This window comes from Pleurodeles waltl, chromosome 2_1, assembly GCF_031143425.1.
Source record: "Pleurodeles waltl isolate 20211129_DDA chromosome 2_1, aPleWal1.hap1.20221129, whole genome shotgun sequence".
Taxonomy (NCBI): Eukaryota; Metazoa; Chordata; class Amphibia; order Caudata; family Salamandridae; genus Pleurodeles; species Pleurodeles waltl.
This window is the reverse complement of record NC_090438.1, coordinates 777,117,851-777,143,209: the sequence shown is the minus strand read 5'-3', so window position 1 is coordinate 777,143,209 and position 25,359 is coordinate 777,117,851. Positions and strand designations below refer to the sequence as shown.

Here is a 25,359-nt window from a genome sequence, read left to right as displayed (position 1 = left end):
TGTCACACTGGTACTAATGAAATGAAACACTTGCCCAGATAGTGATATCAGGGAAAAATTAAAACTAATGAGGTAGTATTTTCACAAAATGGACCACATTATACAACATAAATTGCTTTTTCTTGCTGCATAAGTTATCAAAATCTGCTGCATAATTTCGTCCTTTCCTGACACATAATTCCAGTGGCCCTTCTCTTGATTACCTAATACCCAGAACCACTGGAATTATGAGATTGTGCAGCAATGGCGAATTTCACATAATTACAGACTTGCCGCATTTGCTACCTAATCCATTATCTCCTACATAATTTTCAGTTTTCAACATAAAAAATTGTTTCTAGCTCAAACGGTTCAAAGTTAGTAAAAATGCAGCGACACGTTGCAGTTCAGTGAAAGGCCCTTAGCAAAGCTGGACTGGTCACCTTTTTGTTGCTTATTGCTATATTTCGGTATTAAAATTGTACTATTGAGGTTCAACCAATACCCAAACAGTGTTACTGAGTTTAAAAATGACAAAATAATGAAGTATGCTGTATAACTTGCCTTTTATTTCCACATAATCTACTAAAGCCTGCTGCATAATTTGGCCCGCTACTGCTGCATAATTCCAGTGGCCCTGCTAAAACCATTATCATCAGGGCCAGGGCACAAATGTTTCTCAGTTCATGTTAAAAAATTCTAACTTTCACTGAATAAATCTCAATGCAGTGATATAACCTAATCTACTAATAAAACGCTTCCTTGTGTTAAAGAAATGTGCAGTTTTTTTAATTATGATAAGCCCCCCCAGGCTTGTCCTGTTAATTAATTGGCTTGCCCACTTCTACGTGCTATGTCTTTCGCCCAGACTCATACTGATTTTGCCATGAAATGCTCCTCTTCCGCCGTATCTCTTTCTTTCCTGCATTCTAAGTGTGTAATGGCCTTCGGTGACAGGACATGATTCTTTCTTCTATTGTGAGCCCTGCAGGACACCCTGCTTTTTATTCACGCAGGGGCAAGGCTCACTTTACACCGAGGGCCACATCAATTACTCATCTAATCGCTATTTTCATGCAGCAATTAATCTGAAGCCCTGTCAGACCATGGCTGCGAGGTCCAATGGTAGGGGGCCCCCTCCCTTGGGCTTCGCAGTTAGGCCTCCGTAACGCTGGAATATTTTTTAAAGGCAGTGTTCTGCTGCGGGCCTCATTTATTTGAGCAGGGGCAGAGCCCTGTGCAGCTGCCCACACTGCCATTCCTAGCACCGGCCCTGCCCATAGTAGAGAGCCCCAATACTTTTTGCTGACTTTCCTCATGGTACAAGCCCTCTCAAAGGTCAAAAAAACATTTGGTGATGTCATCACCTTCTACATGGGGACAATCCTTTTGGGGATTCTAGGGTCAGAAGCTACTTCATTCTACCTATTTAAGTTATTGCTGCCGCCAGGGATGGGTCCAAGGCCCATCGCATTCCTTTCTTTTTCTATAGCCAAGAGTTTAGCTTCTAATTCGATCCTCTTGGCTAGTTTTTGAAGTTCAGGATCCTCCTCAACTTTACTGCCAGAAGTGCTCCCAGTGGTGTTACTGAGTGAGTGCTGAAGGAATCCATATCCTCCTCCTCCCCAATGGGGGTTTCTTTTTCTACAATGGTCCTATCATGTTTACTAGTATCTACAGCAGACCGGCTTTTGCGGGCGAATGGCCCATGGCAAGTTTCCATGCTTAGCAGAGGGCCTTAAGTTGGGCCAACTTAAGGTTTTGGTAGGAGCCCAGGATGAGCACTTGGGAGGAAACTGCTGGCTCAGATATGGTTTTAGAATAGTTGGAACCTTTTTAGTAAGTTAGAAAAAATCTAGCAGACTAGATTTTGTTAAAGGCCTAACATCTTCGATACTTTTTAAATATCTAAATAACAAGGACTGGTGGGCTTAAACAAGGCCATAACAGACCAGATTAGAAATTTAGATAAATAAAAAAATAGCAAATTGAAGAATATTTTTGATAACTAAAGTCAACTGTGGATTCTTTAGTGGAGTCACAATACTGACAGAGTGGTGCAGTACACACAAAGACTTCTTCCTACCGTTGTACCACCAATGTAGGAAACTGGCTTGTTATATTGTGGACATAAAACATAAATAAGGTACACTGTGCAAAGAGTTCAAGCAATTCCCAGAGGTATCAGAGGGGCACAAATTACATCCCAAATGCTCTCTTTTGTGGCTGTGTGGTCAAGCAGTTAGGCATATCAGAGGGTAGTGCTAAGCGTGTAAGGCACATACTCATACAGTGAGACACACGCTCAATAAAGAAATTCCACATCATCTTCTAAGAATAACACATACTTTTATATATACTTTGATACCAAGATCAACTAAATCAGGTGAGGACTTTTCGCTTTTTGAATTTTTAGAGTTTGCAAAAGTTAACAGTCCATATTTCAGATGTGGTAATGTAATCCTAAGGACAAAGAACAAGCACTACATACCAGTATAGTACAGCGACTACCGTGACCAATCTCCTGGACCTAGGGTAAGTATGGGGCAAGGTCCAAGGCCACACCAACTGGTCACCACTGGCAGCATAGGGGCAGTTGGGTGTAGTGGTGGGTGTAGTCAGCGTCGGGTGTACCGTGTCAGCTATTTGCTGCAGGGGTGGCCGGAGAGTCCAGTCTGGGTGAACCACCAAGGGGGTTCAAGTCTTGCAAAGCTCAGGGATGTAGGGACCCCACTAGTCCTGTTCTCCTTGATCCAGGGCATCCGGGTGCACAGGTGGTTTGGACAGTCAGGTTTACCGTCACCGGTGGCGGTCAGGGTAGAAGGGGCCCATTTAAACAGGTTGCAGGCGTGGACTGGGGGAGCAGTCCTGTGGAACCAACAAGTGGACTCGGGTCTCACGGGCCTGGGAAACATAGGGACACCAGTGGTCCTCTTCTCCTCGGTCTGGGGTCCGGGTTCAGAGGTGCAGAGGACCTCTGTCACCAGAGGTGGTTGCGAAGAAGCGGGGTCGGCAGAATCAGGCTGCAGACATTGTCAGGATGGTGTTGAAGCCAATATGCTAATTAGAGATATTAATGAGTGTTTATGCATTTTGAATAATATTAATAAAATGTAGAAAAGAATAATGTAGAAAATAATGTGCACGTTTGTAAATGTGCCCTTGGAGAGTGGTCACCAAGATTCACAAATGTACTAATAAAATGAACAACATGTATGAAATCAGGGATGTGGAATTCCTATCGCCCGGACATCTTGTTTGGGGTCAAGGGCAACAAGTTTTTATGTTTACTTTGTCCTTGGGACAAGTAGGCCCAACCCTCTGCAGCACAAACCCTCTGGCTGCCAGTTTACAGAGAGTGGAACTCTCTGCAGTTGAGGTAATGTGTTTCCGAAAGACAATGCTGTTCGAACTTGTATTTATGGTTCATTATTTGAAAACCTTCATTATTAGGGTGAGTGCTGTAAATAAATGTTTTAAGGTCACACTTCACTACTGACGTTGGTTCCAGTAAAAAAAAAAAAAAAACGTGTATACACATGTTTGAAAAGTTTAGGCTATGAGGCTAAGTATAATGCTCCCAGAATGCTCTCTGATTAGATGCAAATGAAGTGTCATTTAGTAAAATGTTTTGATGCATGCTAGTATTTCCCAAAAATATTTCTAATGGAAAATCAGTGTAACCATTTTCAACACGATTATGGGAAGCATGAAAATAAACAAACACTGACAAAGCCAACTGATCTGACATATTTTTATAAGTCTTTTAGTTTCATCAATGTGTGTCTTGTTTTGACATGGCTTTTGTAACACTTTATTGTTGTGGGAGCTACCAGGCCCTCAACATTGTAACAAACACTGGCAAAAAAAAAAAAAACGTTTTTGAACTCTAAAAGCACACGTTGCCACCAGTGGCATAACAAAGGCCCCGCAGCCGCCCTCCAGGGGGCCCCTTCAACACAGCACCTGCCCTGAGTGGCTCCTCCATGTTCTTTGCAAAGGGGCGGCCTCCGGTTTCGTTACGTCACTGATTGCCACTGTAGTTCCTGACACTGAACAAAACTACTGCTTGTGGAAGGGCAGAATGCAATTACTCACAGCAAAGCCAGCCGAAAGAGAGAGAAATAGAAGTTTAATAAAAACAAAATGTCTTTGTTAACACCAGACCTAATTAGGGGCCAAGACCCACATGTAGGCAGCTTTTTGCATGTCGCAAACATCGACTTTCGCTGTGTGCGACGTGCAAAAAGCACATTGCGATGCACAAACCCAGTTTTGCGATTCGGTAGCCTGGTTACCGAATCGCAAAACGGGTTTGCGACTCGCAATTAGGAAGGGGTGTTCCCTTCCTCATTGCGAGTCGCAGTGCAATGTAGGATTGTTCTGCGAACGCGGATGCAAACCAATCGCAGTTTGCACCCATTTCAAATGGGTGCTATCACTTTCGCAAAAGGGAATTAGGGACCCCTTCCCCATTGTGAATGTCACTGTAAACATTTTTTCAGAGCAGGCAGTGGTCTTACGGACCACTGCCTGCTCTGAAAAAATGAAACGAAAACGTTTAATTTTTCGTTTTTGTAATGCATCTCGTTTTCCTTTAAGGAAAACGGGCTGCATTACAAAAAAAAAAAAAAACTGCTTTATTGAAAATCAGTCACAGACATGGTGGTCTGCTGTCTCCAGCAGGCCACCATCCCTGTGAGGGCCGCCATTCGCAAGGGGGTCGCAAATTGCGATCCACCTCATGATTATTCATGAGGTGGGCATTTGCAAAGCCCTTGCGAATCACAGATGGTGTCAGGGACACCATCCTACATTCGGATTTGCGACTCGCAAATTGCGACTCGCTCTGACTCGCAATTTGCAGGTCGCAAATCTGAACCTACCTACATGTGGCTCCAGATTCTTAAAGAAAGTCACAAAAGTGCACCAATGGTATATGTCGTACCCCTATAAAATATTTGTGAACTGTATTTTAGCATGGCTAAATACGCATGTGTAGATTTGCTCATGTGAAAATCTATTGAGCATTTGCAAGTTCATTTTCCCTCCAGCCACTTTCTTCCCAACCCTGGAAGAAGTTCTAATTCTGCCATTGTAAGGAGTAAATGTCCAACCTTTCTTATTATGGGAAAATATTAGAGAGAAGCTGGTGAAAATCTTTAAAACATGCAGGTTAGTAGGTTTGCAGACTCAGAGGCATTCCAGCCCTGGAACTATTGCTTACTGCTTCCTCCAGCCCCAGTATGCAGATCTGCAGAAAGGTGGCAAAATAAGGAAATTGCTACAGTAGGGATTGAAACTTCAAGTATTCAAGCCCTACTATGGTAGTAGCCCTGGCATATCAGAGAGGTTATTATCAGAGCTCTTACATAATGAGATTGCTGCCATAATTTGGCGCCACACTACATGGCATCAAAGGGACAAGTAGATCATTTTACAGGACAAGTAGATTTGAGAAGCAACCTGTCCCCTGGACAAGTAGATATTTTAATAAATTCCACACCCCTGATGAAATATAGAAAATGTATTAAAATAATGTAGTAGTATGTCATATTGAGATATATAACGTATGTTTTGCATTATATTGTAGAGTTAACTTAGCCGAAGTTGTGGCCTAGTTTTGCCAGGCCTCATGCAGAAGCTGAATTACTAGTGCGATGTAGAGAAACTAATGTGCTGAACTGACCCTGAACTGCTTATTGTTTAATAAAATCTGCTCAGCAAACATCCTATGCGTGAACCATCTGACAGGAGATGATCGAATCATAAATGTAACAAGTACTGTGTAAAGAAGACAAGATGTACTTTCCCAGGACTCGAACAATGGAGAGACTGACTGGAGAAGATGATGCAACATTTTTGATACCTGACGAGCCGGATGATGAGAACATCGTACAGTGAACCACTCGACACCTTGAGAAACATGTAATAGTAGAATTCATAGATTTGAAGAACTGAAATTATTGGGTAGCGTCATAACTGGTGACTAACTGACCAATTAGGAATTGGGGGATAGTCTGGGTGACTTTGATATAATGTTGTGACAAGGGGAGAAAACTTTAGAATAGATGTTCAAGGTTAGGCGTGGATCTTCGAAGAGATTTGAGATTCTGTCACTGGGCTCATACTCTTGAGAGCCTGATGCGATGCTGATCGATTGATGACCTCAAGACGAAGACTGACTTTGTTGCTGATCCATACCGTAGGTAGGTAGCTATGACAATGTGACTGATTGACTTTTTGTGCCTTTTTGTTTTAGGTACCAACTGCGCTGTTTTATAGTTTTTCTCCTAGTTAGATGTTTTTCCAAATTCATGTTCTAAACCGTTTTCGCATCAAGTCCCACATGCTAATGCTAATCTGGGTTAGGTAGGGTTCTTATTCTGAGACGTTGACATATATGGTGACAAATGATTGACGGACTGATTTGCTGAACTCTGCTACTCATGTTAACATATTCATCGTTATTGGCTTATGTTGAGGCATTCAAACGCATGTTTTCTAAAGTTCTGATTAGATTATGTTATTGGTGGTCGCTAACGAATTAACCTTGAGTGGATTTGAATAAAGTTTGAATTAACCTCATGACTTAGGGGGTCATTCTGACCCCGGCGGTCTTAGACCGCCGGGGCCAGGGTCGGCGGGAGCACCGCCGACAGGCCGGCGGTGCCCCGCAGGGCATTCTGACCGCGGCGGAAAAGCCGCGGTCAGACCGGCAACACTGGCGGTCTCCCGCCAGTGTACCGCCGCCCTTTTGAATCCTCCAAGGCGGCGCAGCTAGCTGCGCCGCCGAGGGGATTCCGACCCCCCCTACCGCCATCCAGTTCCCGGCGGTCCGCCCGCCGGGAACCGGATGGCAGTAGGGGGGGGTCGCGGGGCCCCTGGGGGCCCCTGCGGTGCCCATGCCACTGGCATGGGCACTGCAGGGGCCCCCGTAAGAGGGCCCCTACGAGTATTTCACTGTCTGCTTGGCAGACAGTGAAATACGCGACGGGTGCAACAGCACCCGTCGCACCTTCCCACTCCGCCGGCTCGATTACGAGCCGGCATCCTCGTGGGAAGGGAGTTTTTCCCTGGGCTGGCGGGCGGTCTTTTGGCGACCGCCCACCAGCCCAGGGAAAAACTTAGAATACCCTCCGCGGTCTTTCGACCGCGGAGCGGTATTTCGGAGGGGGGAACTCTGGCGGGCGGCCTCCGCCGCCCGTCAGGGTCAGAATGACCCCCTTAGTGTTGTAACCAATAGGGAAATAAAATTTGCTAAACGTATATTGAGTTGTGGTTTTTCATGAATATTGACGTCATTAACTACTGACTAATTTTTTGGTTATTGGTTTGTGTATTGATTATTGATGCACATTAGTTACACCGTAGCTAGGATACTTTATGTGAATCAAAAGGTTTATCAACATATACATGTTGCCATGTAAGTTTACTTACTAAGGACCAAGCGCGCTAGCAAAGTCCACAGAGGGCAAGCTCGGGATGGGATTTGTCTCTGGAGGGCCTGGGAACCACGCTGGCATTGTTGGCCCACTTCAGCTGGGGCTAGGCAACTTGGGTGCAGTTGTGTTGTCTGGCCTAGGGTTTTTGACAGTCCTGGTCCTCATAGTTCTTTCATTGGGTGCCTGCAGATGCAGGGAAGCAGCTCATCTGCTCCAAGAGAGCTCTTCTTGGCGATTTGCAAAGCACTGGCAGCTCTCCCAGTTTCTTGGAGGCTGCAGCAGCATGGCAAGCCAATTGCTCCTCAAGGGTCGGGTGCAGCAGGCAGGCAAGCCGGGTTGGCGCCAAGTCTGTTGTGCTCCTCAGTTCTCTGGTTCTGTAGGCTTCTTGTCCACTCCTTTTGTGTCCACCAAATATCTGAGGATCTGGTATCAGATCCAATTTAGGGAACGTTAAAGAAGTGAAGGGTTGTAGCCAATTGGCTACTTACCCTTGGGGTCACTACACCCCCTAGATGACCACTTCCTGTGGGGAGTGGGCATCACCCTGTCCAGAGCTCCTAAATTCCAAAACACACAAGATGGTGGAATTTCCTAGGATGTGTCGATGTCAGGCTGGTCACGCTAGGGGTGTGTCCAGTCTGAAAATGTAACACACCTCCTGCATAGCTAATTTTCCCACCTGTTCAGTGTCAGAATGGCCCTGGGGCAGCGGGGGTCGGCATCTCCCTTTAAGGAAGGCCAGTTCTGCATACCAAAGACAGTGGGCCTCTTTGAAGCTGCTTGCCTTGCAATGCAGATTTGCAGGTCATCTGTTGGGAGGGGTGTGTAAACACCTCTCCCAGAGCATCTTTGTCTCTGACCTCCAGACTCCTAACTGGCAAGAACAGGTCAGTAAGCTCACCAGCAGTCGGAAGGTTTCATGGGGCACCTCTAAGGTGCCCTCTGGGTGCATGTATTCATAAATATATCACTAGAATGAGTGATTGTTTATGAATATGAGATGTTTAGTACCAAAAATCCTATTTTCAGTGAAGCCATCGTGTAGCTAGGGAACTCGTATTGACCAGTGTCCAGCACATGTACTTAAAATGGCCTCCCTGTTCACTCACTATGTCTAAAAATTGACAAAGACTTTGTAGGAGAATATCTGATTTTGGAGATATGTCCACACATGTAATATTATACACAATGCCTTAGGGCTGTGAGGCCTGCTGTAGGGTATCTTATAAATATTACATGCACTGGTTAGGGGACATGGCACACAGTATGTGTCCCATTTTGTGTTTTCACTTTTAGGGAGCACCTTATCATGCAGTCTGTAGTGGCACTCTTGCACAAGGTTGGTGCTCGGTCCCTTAGAGTGGCACAAGTTGTACTGCAGCTACTAGGGCCCCTCTGTGGTTCCTAGGCACTAGAGGTACGACTTATTAGGGACTCACAAAGGTGCTACAGGTCCTGGTCACTTGGGGATCAAGTGACCAGGTGTCTTGTTTTGGGGAAGGTACACTGGCCCTGGGGATCTGGTAGGCAGAAACCCAGTGCACTTCAGTCAAAGTTGCATCAAACACAGGCAAAAAGTGTAGGACTCTTCTTTCTCTTATTCTAGATCTTACTCACCTAGTAAGTAGTGAAAGTTTGAGGAGAGAATACGACTAAGAACTTTTGACACTACATCTTCTATGCAATGTCTTCCCCCCCCCCCCAAATACCTAAGCAGGTGCCACAAGAAGATATTGACTTGGATTCCTCAAACTCTGAAAAAGAGGAATTTCACATCTGATGTCCCTCTAGATCTCCATCTCACATTAACTGCAATCTTTCTTCAAGACTTCAATTTCTCTATGAGGGATTGAGAGAAATTAAGCATTATCAACCCCTTAAATCTCAATGGACAGCAACTGTCTGAGCTTTTTGGAGCCTCAGTGTGGTCTGGGTGAAGATGAAGCTCTTGGATACAGAATGAGGGATGTGTAATTTTAAAATGGATGGTAGCCAAAGCTTTCATTGCACCAATAGGATAGAAATCATGCCACTTCTGCACTTGATTAGTCCAAAGTAACCTTACAATGTGAACACTGACTCTTTCTCAAGGAAATGTCTGAAGAAGATGAGAATCCCTTCAGTGAAAGCAGATTATATAGGTGTGTCCAAACCACTTTTCCACCCCCACAGGGCTCTGCTCTTGCATGCAAAGTAACTTGCATAATTACACCAACAGCAGTGATCAAAGTTCATAACCTGACTCAAGGGACATGTGTCATATACAAGAGGACGACAACTGACAGATTTCTTTAGGTTTGTCACAGAAGAGCTACAACAAATAACCAGCTGTGTAGGTGCACCAACTTTTAACAGTTAACAGTTTAATTTGAAAGCAAATAAGAAGTTGTAAAACAATCAATTATGCTGTAAGAACACTATGCACACCTTCCAACTTCAAAACGTTATTAATATGGATCTTCTGGCTGGGCAGTGCAGGTCAGGATTGATATTTTTATTCAAGTGCACTGGACAGGTTTACTTTTCATGAGCACATAAACTGGCATTTTGTAAAAATCAAACATGAAAACAGAACACACCCAGCTGTATCAAGTTGTAATCACAGGCTAGAACTGGTACTCATTGAAAAATAGGTAGGAATATTTGAAAAGCGTCAGCAAGAAAGGGGCAATCCAAAAAATGAGACACAGTGTAGCACTGAACGTTCTTTTCCTCTGAATAAGCTACGCGAGAGGAAAGGATTATTGCTGAATCTTCCTCTTTTTGAGTGGACAGCCACATGCTTCATACATGGTACTGGTTTACATTTGGTTGAAATCAAAGCCATCAAATGATGAACGCTTGATGCCTCTGAAAAGCCACAACATGCTTCCCAAAAAAGTATATTTCAAAATTAAACACAATATGAAGGATGCAATTTTAGTCCCAATGCATAAGATGAGTCTGAAAAACAAGCTTGTTATGCTCTGTTCCTGTGAAGTACTGTTTGTCATGATATTGAGAATATGCATATAGAGTGGATGGGGAAGATGACTATTCTCTGCAACATGCAGCCAGGGTTTCTCCCTATAGTGCACAATGTAGATTTTCCAAATAATTTATGATGGCGAGTATTATGCTTTCTTTTTTGCTTTCTTTTTAATAGCAGCTGCAGCCAAGAAAAAAAACAAATCCCAAAAGGTTTGCAGAACAAGCAACCAATGGGAACAAAGATGAATCTAACCAATCAGAACCCAATACACATGAAGATATACCAATCCTGACTGCAAGCAGCCCTCTTGTCAACTGCGAGATAGTCAAGAGAAGGATTTAAACATTGGTAAAATACAAAAAATTATACATATGGCTAGGATAAATGCAAGGAAGTCCTGAATTCTGTTCAGAGTAGGAGAAGAGGAGAACTTGATGGGGTGATGAGGACACGGATCAGGTTTCAATGATGATTGGAACGAAGGAAGGCTCTGAGGAGTAGAAGAATCCGGAGCTTCAGCCCGAAGTAGACGCTGGAGCGTTGGTAGAAACTAAAAAGGGTGAGTAAAATAGAACAGAGTTAGTACAAAATGCGGTGGGATAATACTCGCCTCTGTGTCTTTAATAAAATTAAGACTTTCCATCATAAGTTATTTGGAAAATCTACATTTTATGACAAGACCGGAGGCTCCTATTATGCTTGTTCAAAGCATATTAATTACTAAAGAAGTTGCAGTATTAACAGGTTTACAATAAAATGTACGAAAGGTAAAATCATTTGACCAATCTCCCGATCTTAGAATGTCTTCCAAGCGGGAACCAGCCCAGAAGGCTTTGGACTCCATAGCTCCTCTAGCAGAATGGGCTCCAGATTTTGAGGTGTTAATGCCTGCAAGCGACATTATCCATTTAACCCAACGGGCCAGTAGGTGAAGAAACAGGTTTATAGGGTTTCCTGAAGGAAATTAAAAGTTGGGAGGCTGAAGATGTTCTAAGATCGGCAGTCTTTTGTTCATAAACCTTTAAAAAATTTCCCACACATAATTTTGGATAATTGGGAAAAAAGGGATAGAAAACAGAAGAAATATTGGTTTTGGTGCGTTGAGAAACATTGAAAAGTACGCCTGTAGGAGTAAAATGACGGGCTGAGATATCCAAAGCTTTGACATCAGAAAGACGTTTGGTGGAGACTAGACAGAGTAACATGGTTAATTTAGCGGAAAGCATCTTCAAAGACAACAAGTCATTGACCTGCCAAGATAAAAACATTTGTAAAACAAGGTTAACATCCCACAAGGCGGTATATTTGAAAAGGGGAGGGTTGGAGAATTTCACTCCTTTTAAAAGGCGACAGATGATAGGGTGTTCCCTTATAGGTTTTCCATTTATGAAAGGATGGTGGAGGGAAATAGCTGACCTATTTAAATTGATGGCCCTGTAGGATTTACCTGAGCTAGCTTGAGAAGCAAGGAAATTAGCTATCAGACTTAGATCTGCTGAAAAGGGATCATAAGCTTTTCCCAGACACCAGTAGACCAGATAGACCAGGCTGCTTTGTAAGCCTTGGATGTGCCTGGAGCCCAGGAGTTGTTCATGTAAGTTGAAGCCTCTAGTGAAATTCCTGGATAAGATGAGGAAGACCTGACACTTTCCTAGAAGAAGAGATTTGTTGAGGATGAGATCATGAGGAAGACCTTGGGGATTGAGAAGGAGGGGTGGGAAGGAAGGAAGGAGGACCAGGAAATCGATAGATAGTTCGAGAAGAGGAGGATACCACACTTGGGATTGCCAGAACGGGACAATCAGAACTACAGTGGCTTTCTGACACCGAAGATGAGCGAGTACTCTGTTTATCATGACGAAAGGAGGGAAGGCGTAATTTATTGAATGGGACCACTGCTGAAGAAAAGCATCGGTCGCTAGAGCCTGAGGATCTGGTCTCCAGCTGAAGAAAAGAGGAAGTTGGGAGTTGAGTCGAGATGCGAAGAGGTCTATTTGGAAGGGACCCCATTTGTGATGTAATAACTTGAAAACAGAAGAATTACGTTTCCAGTCGCTGGAGTCAGAGAGATTACACGAATACCAATCTGCCACTGAATTGAGAGAACCTGGCAAGTATTCTGCTCAAACTGAAATTTTTCGGTGTAGGCAGAATTTCCAGAAAGTTTGGGCTAATTTGGCTAGAGGTTTGGATTTGGTACCGCCAATATGATTGATGTATTTGACTGCAGATGGGTTGTCTATACGGAGAAGGACTGAACAGTGGACTCTGTTTTTGGTGAAGCTTCTGATCGCAAAGGAGCCTGCAAGCATCTCTATCAGTTAATGTGCAATGAAGACACCTGCGGTGACCATGTGCCTCCAGTTGATATTTGAACACACCTTGCGCCCCAACCTGTTAGGCTTGCATCGGATTCTAAGACAAGATATGGGGCTGATGCAAAGATGGTCCTGCCGTTCCAGGCTTCTAGATGGTCTAGCCACCATTGAAGTTCTGTACGGGATTCGAGATCGAGTGGGATGGAATCTGAATAGGCAAGACCCTTGCGCGGATGGCGAATCTTTAGTCTCTGAAGAGCTCGGTAGTGGAGAGGACCTGGAAAGATTGCTTGAATCGAGGAAGAAAGAAGTCCTACAATTCTTGCAAGAGACCTTAGGGAGAGAAAAGTCTGCTGTAAAGAGAGGATTATTTCTGATTTGATACATTTTATTTTTGATTCTGGGAGTTGAAGAGTGCCTTGAGTGGAATTGACTAAAAAGCCTAGGAATTCCATGCTTTGCGACGGAAGAAAGACCGATTCCTCGTTGTTGATTATGAATCCTAGATCTGAAAGGAGAGAGATGGTGTAGGAAAGTTCAGAACGAAGAATAGAGACGTCTTGATGCATTAGGAGAATACTGTCTAGGTAAATTATCAGTCTGAAACCTTGAGATCTGAGATGAGCTACAATAGGTTTCATTAACTTGGTGAAACACCAAGGGGCTGAGGAAAGGCCGAAGGGTAGGCAGGTAAACTGATATGTTTGATGTAGCCATTGAAACTGAAGAAACTTTCTGTGGGAGTAATGAATGGGAACTGTTAAATAGGCATCTTGAAGATCCAGCCGGACCATTCAGTCGTTCAAAAGAAGTGAATCCCTGAGATGAAGGATTGTTTCCATCTTGAAGTGACGATAAATGACGAATTGGTTGAATTGCTTGAGATTAATGACTGGTCTGATTTTTTAGTTTTTCTTTACTACTAGAAAAAGGGGACTTATAAAGCTTGATTGAAGAGGATGGGCGTGTTGAATAGCACGTTTTCGAAGAAGTTCTTGGATTTCGGATGAGATCAGGTTTGACATTTTTGATGAGAATTTGAGACCGGGGAACGAAACATTTGAATGGGTGTATCGTAAAATTCTATTACATAACCTTTGACGGTGTTGAGAACCCAGGGATCTAAGCTAATCTCTTTCCACCTGTGGAGAAAAAAATTTAAACGACCCCCTATAGAAAGATGGCCAGAAAATTGGCTTACCTGAGTTATTGTATGCCTTGGAACTATGTTGATTTCTGTCCCTGAACCCTCTGGAACGTTGGGGATAGAATTGCAGCCGGAAGTCTTGCTGTTGAGAATTGTAGGAAACTCTGAAGCCTTGATTTCTGAAGGACCGGCCGGTAAAGCGGCCTCTTCCTCTACCGGCCCTGGCAAAAACCTGTGCATTGAACACCTTCTTGAGGGATTGCTGTGCCTTATCTAAAGAGGCAAAAGTGGTAACTTATCTACTCAACTCTTTGAAAAAAGAATCTCCTAAGAGGAGTCCGTCAGCTTTAGGCCCTGGATCCATAGCGGCCAGATTAGCAAGTTTCGGATCCAACTTGAGCAGAAGTCCTTTGCGGCGTTCATGTGTCATAGCAGAGTTTGCGTTGCCGAGTAGACAGAAGGCTCGCTGAATCCAGAGAGACAATTCCTCAGGATCTATAGCGTCATCATTGAGCCTTGCGGATTCAGCCATTTAAAAAACACCGGCTAGGGGACCAACTATATTAAGGACTTTGTCCTGGCAGAGAGACCAAGCTCTGTCTACTCCCTTGCGGGGATCTTTCCCGAATTTAGAGAAGAAAGTTATCATTGACGAATCAATAGATGGAGTGGATGTAATGTGTAGGGGAAGCGAGGGTCTAGGACACTTAGAACGGAGTTTGGATCTAACTTGCTTGTCTAGAGGAAGACGTAATTTAGCCAAGATGTAATTTGCCACGTGTAGCCATTCAGTGGAATTGGGGTGATTAATTAAGCCAGGGTCAAACATGGGATTACCATCAGCGTCTAAAAGGGGGGGAAGGGGACTGATCAGATGATGCTGATTTTGCCTTTTTGGGAGGAGGCCCAAACCAAAAATCAGAAGTATTAAAATCGTCATTATCTGTATTGGACCCAACATCGTCCATGTCATCATCTGTGTCTTTAATGGCTTCAATCACAATCTTATGGGTTTTGGAAATATGTTTTGTTTTTGATTTACTTTTTAAACCCATGGTATTTTTCCCCTCCGTATTAGGAGGCATGTGAGGAGCTTCGTCCTCTGTCCTCTGTGAGTTTAACTCACTGTTCCTTAGCGCAGAAGAGGCGTTTAGCTGATTAGAAATAGAAGCCTCCGTGGCTTTGCGCTTTCTGCTTTCCCCCCTCAGAATGGGCCAATTGTGATTGGGAGAGACAGGAAGACACAGTATTTTCGATTTGTTTTTAAATTTTTGCCATAGAGGCAGAAACTGCCTTGGTTACAGAAGATTGAATAAAGTTGTTTAAATTATTTGAAAAGGCCTCTTCAGAACCATCATTTTCAGTGAAAAAGGCTGAAAAATCAATTTTACTGAAAGGTAAAACAAGAAACAAAAAATGGTAAACACAGGGTTAAATAGAAAGGGGAAGGGTTTGAACAAAAGTTCAGTGACTCACAGAATGTCTGCCAACCAAAAAGCAGAAACGATGAAGCCACGCCTAACCAGGAAGTGGCAGAGCAGTGAAGACAAATACTGTCGAGTGTGAGGAGGCTGGCAGTTAAAGAAATGCAGCTGGGAAGCGATCGACCGGAGACTGGTAGGTCTAGAAATAGGCTGGTATGTCTGCGCGACAGAAGGGCAGCGGATTTTGAATGCCGGTAATAGCAGGGAATAAGACGCACGTCAAAAGGCGTTCACAGTGGAATGCAGACGCGTTGGAAGCCGGCCGAAAGAGGAACGTGAGAGGAGGGAGTTTGTAATAGAACGCTGGGACTCGGCGTGAGGGAGACAACGGGAGAAGGGAGAAAGGTCTAAAAATAAAATTTTAAAACCGTATGGAAGCGCAAACACGCGCTCAGCATGAAAGTTATAACAACCATAAAATAACATGTAATATTTTGAAAGGCTAAATAAACAATGCACAATAAATAGAATCAGAGCATCAAAGAGATATCCTTATCTCGACTGCAAGCAGCAAGAAAAGAGGGCTGCTTGCAGTCAGGATTGGTATATCTTCATGTGTATTGGGATCTGATTGGTTAGATTCGTCTTTGTTCCCATTGGTTGCTTGTTCTGCAAACCTTTTGGGATTGGTGTTTTTTCTTGGCTGCAGCTGCCATTAAAAATAAAGCAAGAAAAGAAAGCATAATAGGAGCCACCGGTCTTGTTATAAAATACAATGGTACTCAATCATAATCTTCTGTTGTTTCTGTCACACTGTCAGTCTTCATACGTTCTGCAAGGGACTTAAAGTTCATCTTCTTTGCGAGCTAACATAGCACTGTATTTTGTTCTTTTTAGTTGTAGTACCATGATTCCTTCTAGCGAACATGAAGTAACAAGTAATTGATTCCCTTGCTCACAGCTCAGTAAGCTCTTTGCCTTGGCAGATTGCCACTATGTTATGTTATCTTCTCCAGTGATTTTGTCAGGGCACATTAGGCAGACAGTTTGTCAGAGTAATTGGGAGCTGAGTGTCCTACTTGCTGGTATCTCTCATTTATGAGCTCTAAAATGTTACCTGATCACGGGTAATGATTCCAGAAAGTAACGGGTAAAAAGATTGTTCATCTATTTAGTGTCTGACTTTCCCAGACTGTGAAACTTGTAGGGATCACCTGCAGTATCACGTTAAGACTACAGATGTTCCTTCCTCACCAGATTGCTAGGAACCACTGACTTTACAGGGTAGCTTGATCAAGAAGTGAATGCCCGAGATGGTTTATTATTTTAAAAGAAGAATAATACTTCAATAAGGTGTTCCAAAACTAATATAATAGAAATTTTTGAAAAATATCACTTCAGTGAAAGTAAATGACAAATGACAAAATAACAGAGTACATAATTCTTAGATCCTCCGTTCTCAAAAAACAATAACTGTGACCCCCTCGCATGAAACAATGGGCCAATGATTTTTTAGGAGATTTCTACATTTTGGACAGATCCAGACTGCACAGAATGCTGAAATAATTTAAGATAGAAACCAACTGAGGCGATGCTGAGGTGTCTTGAAAAGATACTACTCTTTGGATCCCTACGAGGACTAACTACTGATCCAATACAAACACAAACTACCATTTTACATTATCATTAAAGTAATACAACAAAACAATAAAAAACCTCACTTTCCAATGTTTGAAGTCATGATTTTCATAATTGCCCAGGGAGTACGTGCATGTCCAGTACCACTTTTCAAGCCAAAGTTAAACAATTCTAATCTATGGCTAGAGTGGATTTTCAGGCTAGCCAATCAACTGGAATTGGTAGCCAGAAACCTCAAATGCCTAGATCACGTAAACAAATTTGGTACAGCCTACAAATTCCATAGAGACCATGACTGAATCTGGTTTAGGTCAGTGTCTCATGGCAATTTTACACACATACATTGGGTGTAACAGGTGCTAATGACAATGTGTCAATGGGTTCAAGCCAAGGCAGACCCAAACTGACAGATAAAGGGTGCAGGGTGCATTGACTCTAGGATTTCAATGAAATATTTTCCCACAAGGGACAATGTGCATACTAATGACCTCACAGGTCCAATCTGAAGGTCTAGATCTGGCTAGAGTGTAGACAAGCCACATACTGGGGTACTGCACACCCAGGCAAGGTCCAGGTGATCCGTTGTAAGGCTCTGGAATGCTTCTTCTGACACCTAGTTCACAAGACTATTAAGGGGTCCATGTCCACTCTGCACCGGGGAGAGATTAGCGGTAATCTGAGAAGGGGAACATGAGCTTTGGGTCTTACAAATTACACAAATGTGGTGATGTCATATGCTCACCAGGCACAGTCATCACTCAAAGGAGACTCATTTGCAACTTCTGTAGGGGTTGTAAAGCAATTCTTCTATGGTCTTTGGTGAGTTAGTTAAAATAACTGAAGCACCACAGATTAGCTGTGCTTAGTGCTGGCCTTGAGGAGCTAGACAGCTCATAGCTCAAATATACAGTGATAACCGAAGATGAATCCACACAAATGTGGTTCCAAATTGTTTCTTCAATACGTTGGAGTAGAACTTCAACTTACATTTCCAGCCTGTGGCAATTAGGACGCAGCTGGTCGGGTCAAATTAGGGTGACCGTATCACTCCATGTCATTATGGACACTGGCTCCAGTCCTGAACTTTCCACCTATAAATCATTGTTTTTAGGTGTAGGTCATGACACCAAGGTAGCAATCCAGGATAAGTGCTCCAGTAGAACATTATGTGGATCCCACCAACACAAAAGGAAGAACTAGAAAAATAGGCTTACTCTGTTTTATTCATACCTTCTTTATTTTGGAAAAATCTTTCATATAAAGTGTAGGAAGGTAGACTATTAGTTAGGCTTCATTTTGTAAGACTCTCAAAGTACTCCAAAGATGGTCCCTCTGATTCACAATAATAAATCCTTAGCTCATTCCTAGTAGTGTGTCAAAGAGCAGTCAGGATTTACTAAAGGAACATGTGTTCAGCAGTTCAGAGTACCAACATGGACGATAAGTAATTGACACAACTCAAATGAAATCTGACACCAATTTATAAAACTAGAGCAGATTTTTACCCAATTTTAGAGACCAAAACAAAGCGAATCAGTTACGTATAACCAGAGTTACAGATTTTAAATCAGAAATAAAAGAAGTGAATTTACAAGCTGTTAAATCTCACTATTGCGGTCAATGGGAAAAGTCAGTAGTGACACTAGGGCAATTGTAGGGTAAACTCAGTGGAACCCACTTGTGGTTAAGGTAGTATAGGGATCCACGACCAACGTATGACAGTCAGACCAATTTTACCTAGCTCGTGAGGCCCCGGTGCAGAGGTGTCCTTGCTGTCCTTGGTGCTGAATGCGGGGTTGCAGGTGCTGAAAAACTGTACTTGTGACAGTCACTTGCAGAAAGAGTTTGTGGGAGTTCACAAGAGGTTAAGCTTCGGTGAGGCCCTGGACCACGATTCACCAGGCAGAACTCAACCTAGTCTTGGCTCCTCGGATGCAGAGGTGTGTTTGGCTATCCTTGGAGATGAACGGGAGCTGCGGTTGCTGGTTTTATCACTGAGACTGTATGTGTGAGAAAACGGATACAAAATCTTGACATTTGAGTCATAGTTGACAGCGGCTGAAGGGGTTGCAGTGTGCCCTCGAGTTGCAGCATCAAGTAAAAGTAGTAAGGACAAGACTGGTCACCAACAAGCCTTGGCAGCAGTAAGCTGGAGGAGAAGCTAACTCCCCTTCTGGAGGTCCAGCGGAAAACGGTAGCCAGCTGTAACTTAGTAGGGAGCTGGAATACACTTCTGACAATGCACTGGACCACGTGTCTTTGGGTGATTCCTTAGAGGGCCTGATGGCCAGTGCTTCTTCTGATCTGGTGAGTACTTTTTACCTGCGGTTGGCAGGGGACTAATGCCACTAGTCCAAGTGTGTCTGCACTTGCCACTGGGTCACAAAGGGTTCCCTCTTGCTGAGGGAAGCAATATTTGGTTCAGGACGAGTCATAGTCAAGGAGTTTCTAGGGGGCTGCCGCAGGTTCATGGTTTCACAACTTTTGCTAGTGCAGGTCCCTGCTGTTGTCGTTGCGGGTGTCCTCTTGTCGCAAGTTGTTGCAGAGCTGAGGTTCTGGTGCCAAGGGAGCTCTTAAGTCTTAGATTTAGCAGTGTTAGAGGTGTGGGTGCAAGCAGCCAATGGGCTACTAGCCCGAGCAGCTAATCCGCCCCGAGGTGACCACATTTGGTGGGTTGTGGCACCTTTTCTACCTTAAATCCTCTATTCTGCCTCTTTTCAATATGGTAGAGGTATTCCTTGACAGTACAGACCAGACTGCCCACCCTAGAGGTTTGGCTAGCATTATGGGGTGTACGCCTCCTGGTTAATTTTCCCACCTGCCCGGATGCAAATGGGCCTGGGGGAATGGGGACGGCTTTGTCTTCCACTGGGAGACAGCCTGCTTGCATATCAGAGGCGGTGTGCCCTTTGACGCTCACTGCCTTAATGTGCAGGTCATTAGCCTTCCAGGGAGAGAGGAAAGAGTGACCTCTTTCCCATCCAGGTCATTGTCCTGACTCCTGGGAGGCTTGTATCTCTGCCCAGAGTTTTGGAATCCTGTCTTGATGGCAGCAGTTGTGAGCTGGCAGCCAGAGCAAAGATAACAGGGGTAACTTGATAGGCAACCTCTAAGGTTGCATTCTGGGTCCATGCCACATCACCCAACAAAAGAAGGCACATTGTTTGATAGCAAACATGACCCATTTCGGCTGTACCATAATAGAGACCTTGGGTTTGCCCGGGTGCCAGCACTTGTTATCCTATGGACCATCAGTCACTTATAGTAGTCTTTAATGGAAAAGGCCACAATAAGGACAGATAGGCTTACACTTATATGTCCACATTTTTACTATAATGCACCCTGCTTCCTGGGCTCTGGAGGCCTGCTTAGGGGTGACTTACATATGGTAATAGCAGTGATGGGGCTGTGCCACACATGGTGTAGCCACAGTCCAGTTCAATCAGTTTGCACTGCTCTGCAAGTCTGCAATGGCAGGCCTGTCAGTAGTTTGCTTGGGCAACGCAGTGTGGCACAGTTAGTACTTCAGGCCCTGGTTACTCCTTTAACACCAATGCTCTGAATACCACTGGCTATCATATAATAGGGAGTTATAAGGGGGTTAAAGTACTTGTCAGTTGGGAATATCAATTCACAGTTACCTATTTAGGGAGAGAGCACTTGTATTTGGTCCTGGTTAGCAGGCTCCATCGCACTTTCAGTCATTTCCAACAGCATCTAGTGCAAAAGGTGTGGGGTGACCATCCAAAAAGGGTACTTTTCTTCGTGAAGGGAAAGTCAAGATCATCTATGAGTAGTCCTGAGTGTCTGTGAGAGGAAAATGTCCTTTGCATGGTTGAAGACGTGGACGCCTGCCCTGAGTGTGCACCCAGGACAACTAGATCACCATCTCTGGATCCTACAGCACCAGTGCCTGCCTACCTGCCAAGCCCAGTGTCCCTGTGGGTGCAGTAGGGAGCTCCGCAAAGACAATTCCAAGTGCAAGGTGTGCACCGATCGCTGTGATACCCATGTGTCGTGTTGGCTCTGTGTCCCCCATTTGCCAGGTGAGGGCCGTTGGAGAATGAGCTGAGAGTCAAGCGCTGTGCGGGCCGGGGTGAACCCGTACTGCCATGCTGCGGTGACCCTGTATGCCTGAAGGGACCACTGATAAATGTATTGGTGCTGAATCTCATGATTGTCTCAGCATGTTCACTTGCACCAAGGAAGTCAGAGCCTATGTGTTTCCATGGTACAGGTATGAATGTGCCAAAGGATTCAGTTCATTACTTGGAGGTGAGTCTGAGGGGCTTTATTCCACAGGTTGAGCCTTGCAGTGCGAGGAAACTGTGGAAGACTTTGTGGACAACTGTGAACATTCACTGGGCTCCAGTTGGGTGCAAAGAAAGGATTCCTGCCCTAGTCCCCACCAGGTAAAGGCAACTTATTACACCTTCGCAAGCGGGGAGCTGCTCCAACAATAGTGAAAAACTCCAGTAGTGTCGCTTAGGAGAGACAGCCTGAGATAGCCCTGCCCGCCGGGTAGTACTGTGAAGCCTGACTTCTCCGAATTGAGCATCTCCATAGCGGGAAGTGGACAAGAGGCAGCAGTGCAATGGGGGTAATAAGCTTATTTGGTATCTCCCTCAGTGAGCACTGATAAACACACTGGACTCCACTCCCTTTATCCTCTAGAGGTTTCACTGTGGAGCTGACCACTCAGCGCCACTGACCTGGTCACTGCGTTCCAAAAGGACAAGGAGCCCAATTCAAGCTACAAAAGGATTGTGGCTGGGAAAGTGCAGCTTTACATGTGCAATGGGGTTGAACTCTTACGTTTAACATTCACGTATGGTGGCTGCACTACGGTTATATAGCGGTGCATCTTGGTGCAACACAGCATAAGGAGTTGTGGAAGTCTGCAAAAAAGGGATTATATTACACATAAGGAGATTGGGAGCAGCTGTGAAAAAAGAGGAAGGACTGGAGCTGATGGGTTTATATAGACATTCGGACAGTGTTACTATTGGTTTATGGTTACCATGGGAATGTTCTTGGACTCATGGGATATGTAGTGTTTTTTTATCTGAACTTTGAACTTGCTGTAATAATAAAAGTGAAGAAAGGACTGCATACACCTCGCCTCCGTGTCCTTATTAGAACTGAAACTTTCCTTTACCTTCGCTATGACATGTCTCATTGACTGAACAATGCTAAAAGGCCCAGAATTCGAAGAAAAACCTGGACTGGAACAGAACATTAAGAATGGACCTAGGAAATGTGGCAGGTCTGTGCTCGGGTACTGCGGAATGCGTAGATGTAAAAGTTGATCAATACATTATTAAATCGGTTCTACTATTATTTGCACAAAGTTCAACCACAGTGGACATTACATATGTATGCTTCATTTGTGATGGCCACACAAAACTTAACAATAATTATATTTACCAACTCTCCTATTTGGAATCACACGAGCCTTTTACTTTTCCAACTTCTGACTGAAGGACTGACTCAAACTGTAGTATCCAGCACTTAGGTCCAAAAAAACGTTTGCTGATTGCCCCTGGGCAACAGTCAAAAACAGATGAGAAACTATTTCACTACCAAGCTGCTAAACTGCAGAATAGTTTGCTGGTGTCCAAGCGTAACAATGAAACTTATCTCCTTCTTTAGATGAGTGAAGTTGAAACCCTCCTTTTTTACTTCGCTATACGTTCCTTCACGAATAGATTTCTTGAGATAATCATTTGTTAGCATTTAATAAAGGTAGTACTCAGTATTTTCTTATTAACGTTTTCAGAGCCATACTATTGTTCAATGGTTATCTCAAGTATAAAACACTTGCAGCCAGTCTTGGATTTGTATTAAATAAAAATGTGGGTTTTTTTGCTTTTCAGTAGTAATTACTGAACAGTACAGCTATAAAAGCACAAGCACGTAAAGCCCGGTTGACTACACACTTAGGCACAGATTTATGTGGGCCTACAGCCATTCTAACACCTCATTAGTGTAATTTTTTATGCTAATGTGGCGCTACAAGGCCAAAATACGCAGCACCATGTTTACAAAGTGGCACAAAGCAAGCACTGCGCCACTTTGTAACCCCTTGAGCAATATTATGCCTGTTCCAGGCATAATGTATGTGAAGGATTCGTTCCAGCACTAGGGGTGGGGGGTGAAAAAATGGCACAAAGAAATCTATGAGATTTCTTTGCGTCATTTTCAACTGAATTTATTTAAAAAGAGGCTCTTGTGTTCAATGGGCCTCTGGGTGCTTTGCAGGAGTAGCGTCATATTTTTCTGACGCTAATCCTGCAAAGCACCAGACTATCGTCAAAAATTATGACGCTAGTCTCCCTGACTAACGTCATGGTGTGCCCTATTTTAAATATGGCACACCCATGGTGACGTTAGGGGGCGCTAACGGGCGTAAGAACAGTGGCGCTGCACTATCTGCAGCGCCTCTTTCATAAATCTGCCCCTTAGTACTACGTGAGTGTGTCACACGTGGCATATGTCAATTTCGCACGTATGGTTAATAATTCTCAAATGTCAATCAATCCCGTACGTTTGTTGAACAACTAGACCTCGCTAAAATATCAGAGGTTGGCGTAAAAGCCATCGGCATGCATGTTTTCATTTACAGCTGTGTAAAAACCAGTAAACAAACTCAGTTTAACTTTGTATTCAAAGTTTAGTGACTTTCTGACAGGATCTTCTTGGTACTCTGCTGTGAAACATGTGGGGCCAGCAACTATTAAAATACTAAAAAGAACCGTATGAATTAAACGATTCGATTATTTTTTTACAGCGTGCACTTGAAACCTTTTCAAATAAAACGTCGATTAATCAAGACCATGGAATGAAAACAAAACTGCGAGACTAATTTAAAAATTAGTAACACCGGGCAAATTAAGCCATGTGAACGAAAAGGAAAAAGCCACCTGATTTCAATGGTCCAGTGAGGGCGGCTTGAAAATCGGATTGCCAGAGTTGCCAAAACTGCAGAAAAAAACAAGCACAATCTCTCTTCAAAAGAACGTCGAAACCAGTACTTGCCTGATAAAATAGGCTCAAAACAAGCTCCGCCCCCCCGCAAGAAAAAAAAGGGCATAAACGGAAAAAAGAAAGTGTGTAGTACCAAGAAAAGACTTGCGTGCTGATGACGGAATAAATATGGGGTTGTCGTGACGCCATTTTGCGGTATGCACGAAGTGAATTTAGAGGTAGTGCATTTAAAGCTATTTGCACGAAAATTTGTATTTTTAATGTAGATTTTCCTAGTTTTAATGACAGAAAGTTTTAGTTTTATTAAAGACACGGAGGTGAGTATTATGTGTTTCTTTTCTTGCTTTATTAAATGGCAGCAAGGAAAAACAAAATGACTACAAATCCCAAAAGGTGAAGAAAAAGAGCCACTGGGAAACAAAAGGTAGTTCAAACATGCCAACCAATCGGCATATGTATAACATTATTACGTCATTATTACGCCCTCTTGTGCGGAAAGTCAGCTAGAACGAAACAAGGGAAAAATAGAGAATAAAATAAGAACAGCCATAATAAAGGATAATAAGTCCGAACAAAAATTCATAAGTCCAGGAAACTGAAGAAGCTGAACACACGTGTTAACGCGTCCGTCTATGTTAATCTATACACATCAGGACTCGTTTTAGGCCAATGAATCTTTGGACCCAGTGGTGAGACACCGTAGGACGAGATAACTGATCAAAACACCAATCAATATGTCAATAACATTGTCAATATTTAACACCAAAATATATCTTGTTTTAGGCATTAATAAACATTCGGCGCAACCATGACCTTTCAGTCATGAATAACCACACCTTAATGAAGTTTTATGAGTTTTATTCCCTATTGATTACAATCTAGTAGCAAAGGCATCAATCTCAAAGTCAAGAAGCATATAAGCACAATTACAAGATGACAGCCACAGTAAGCTTTCGATAGTGCAGAAATCAGAAGCATAGATAATCAGATGAGTATAACCAGATCACAATACATTGAATGTTCTAAGATACAAGTTCAGCATATTATCATGTCAGTCACGTCAGTTTGTCAGTCAAAATGAATACCTCGTCTAACCTCTAATTAGCATTAGCATGTTGGGCGTCATGCAAAACAATTTTGAACACCAATTTGGAAACATCTAACTAAGGTCTCTAATCAAAAACATACAGCAGTTGGTACCTAGAAAGAAAAGGCAAATAAAGAATTTTTCATTAGCAACATATAATTGCCCTCCTCTGATTAGGTCAGCATTCAGGATTAGTCTTCGTCTTCAGGACATCAGTTAGATCGCCGTCAGTCTATCTAAGTTTAAAAGACAAAGACACTCTTCTCATAAGGAGAAAAGTGTAGGGGCAGTCTAATGGGCAAAGATGGTTTTCTCTAAGTCTCAGGTCACCAAATAGAGTGACAGAGTTTCGAGATGCAATCG

General features: G+C 43.4%; 1 protein-coding gene across 1 annotated transcript in view; it reads right to left on the bottom strand.

Moving 5' to 3' along the window:
• Positions 1-23,947, bottom strand: part of TPMT (thiopurine S-methyltransferase) — a 149,637-nt gene extending 125,690 nt beyond the window's left edge. Inside the window, exon 1 of the mRNA XM_069218303.1 lies at positions 23,846-23,947. The gene's annotated coding sequence lies outside the window, so the exon portion shown is untranslated. The remainder of the gene's footprint in view (positions 1-23,845) is intronic.
• Positions 23,948-25,359: the final 1,412 nt, after the last annotated feature.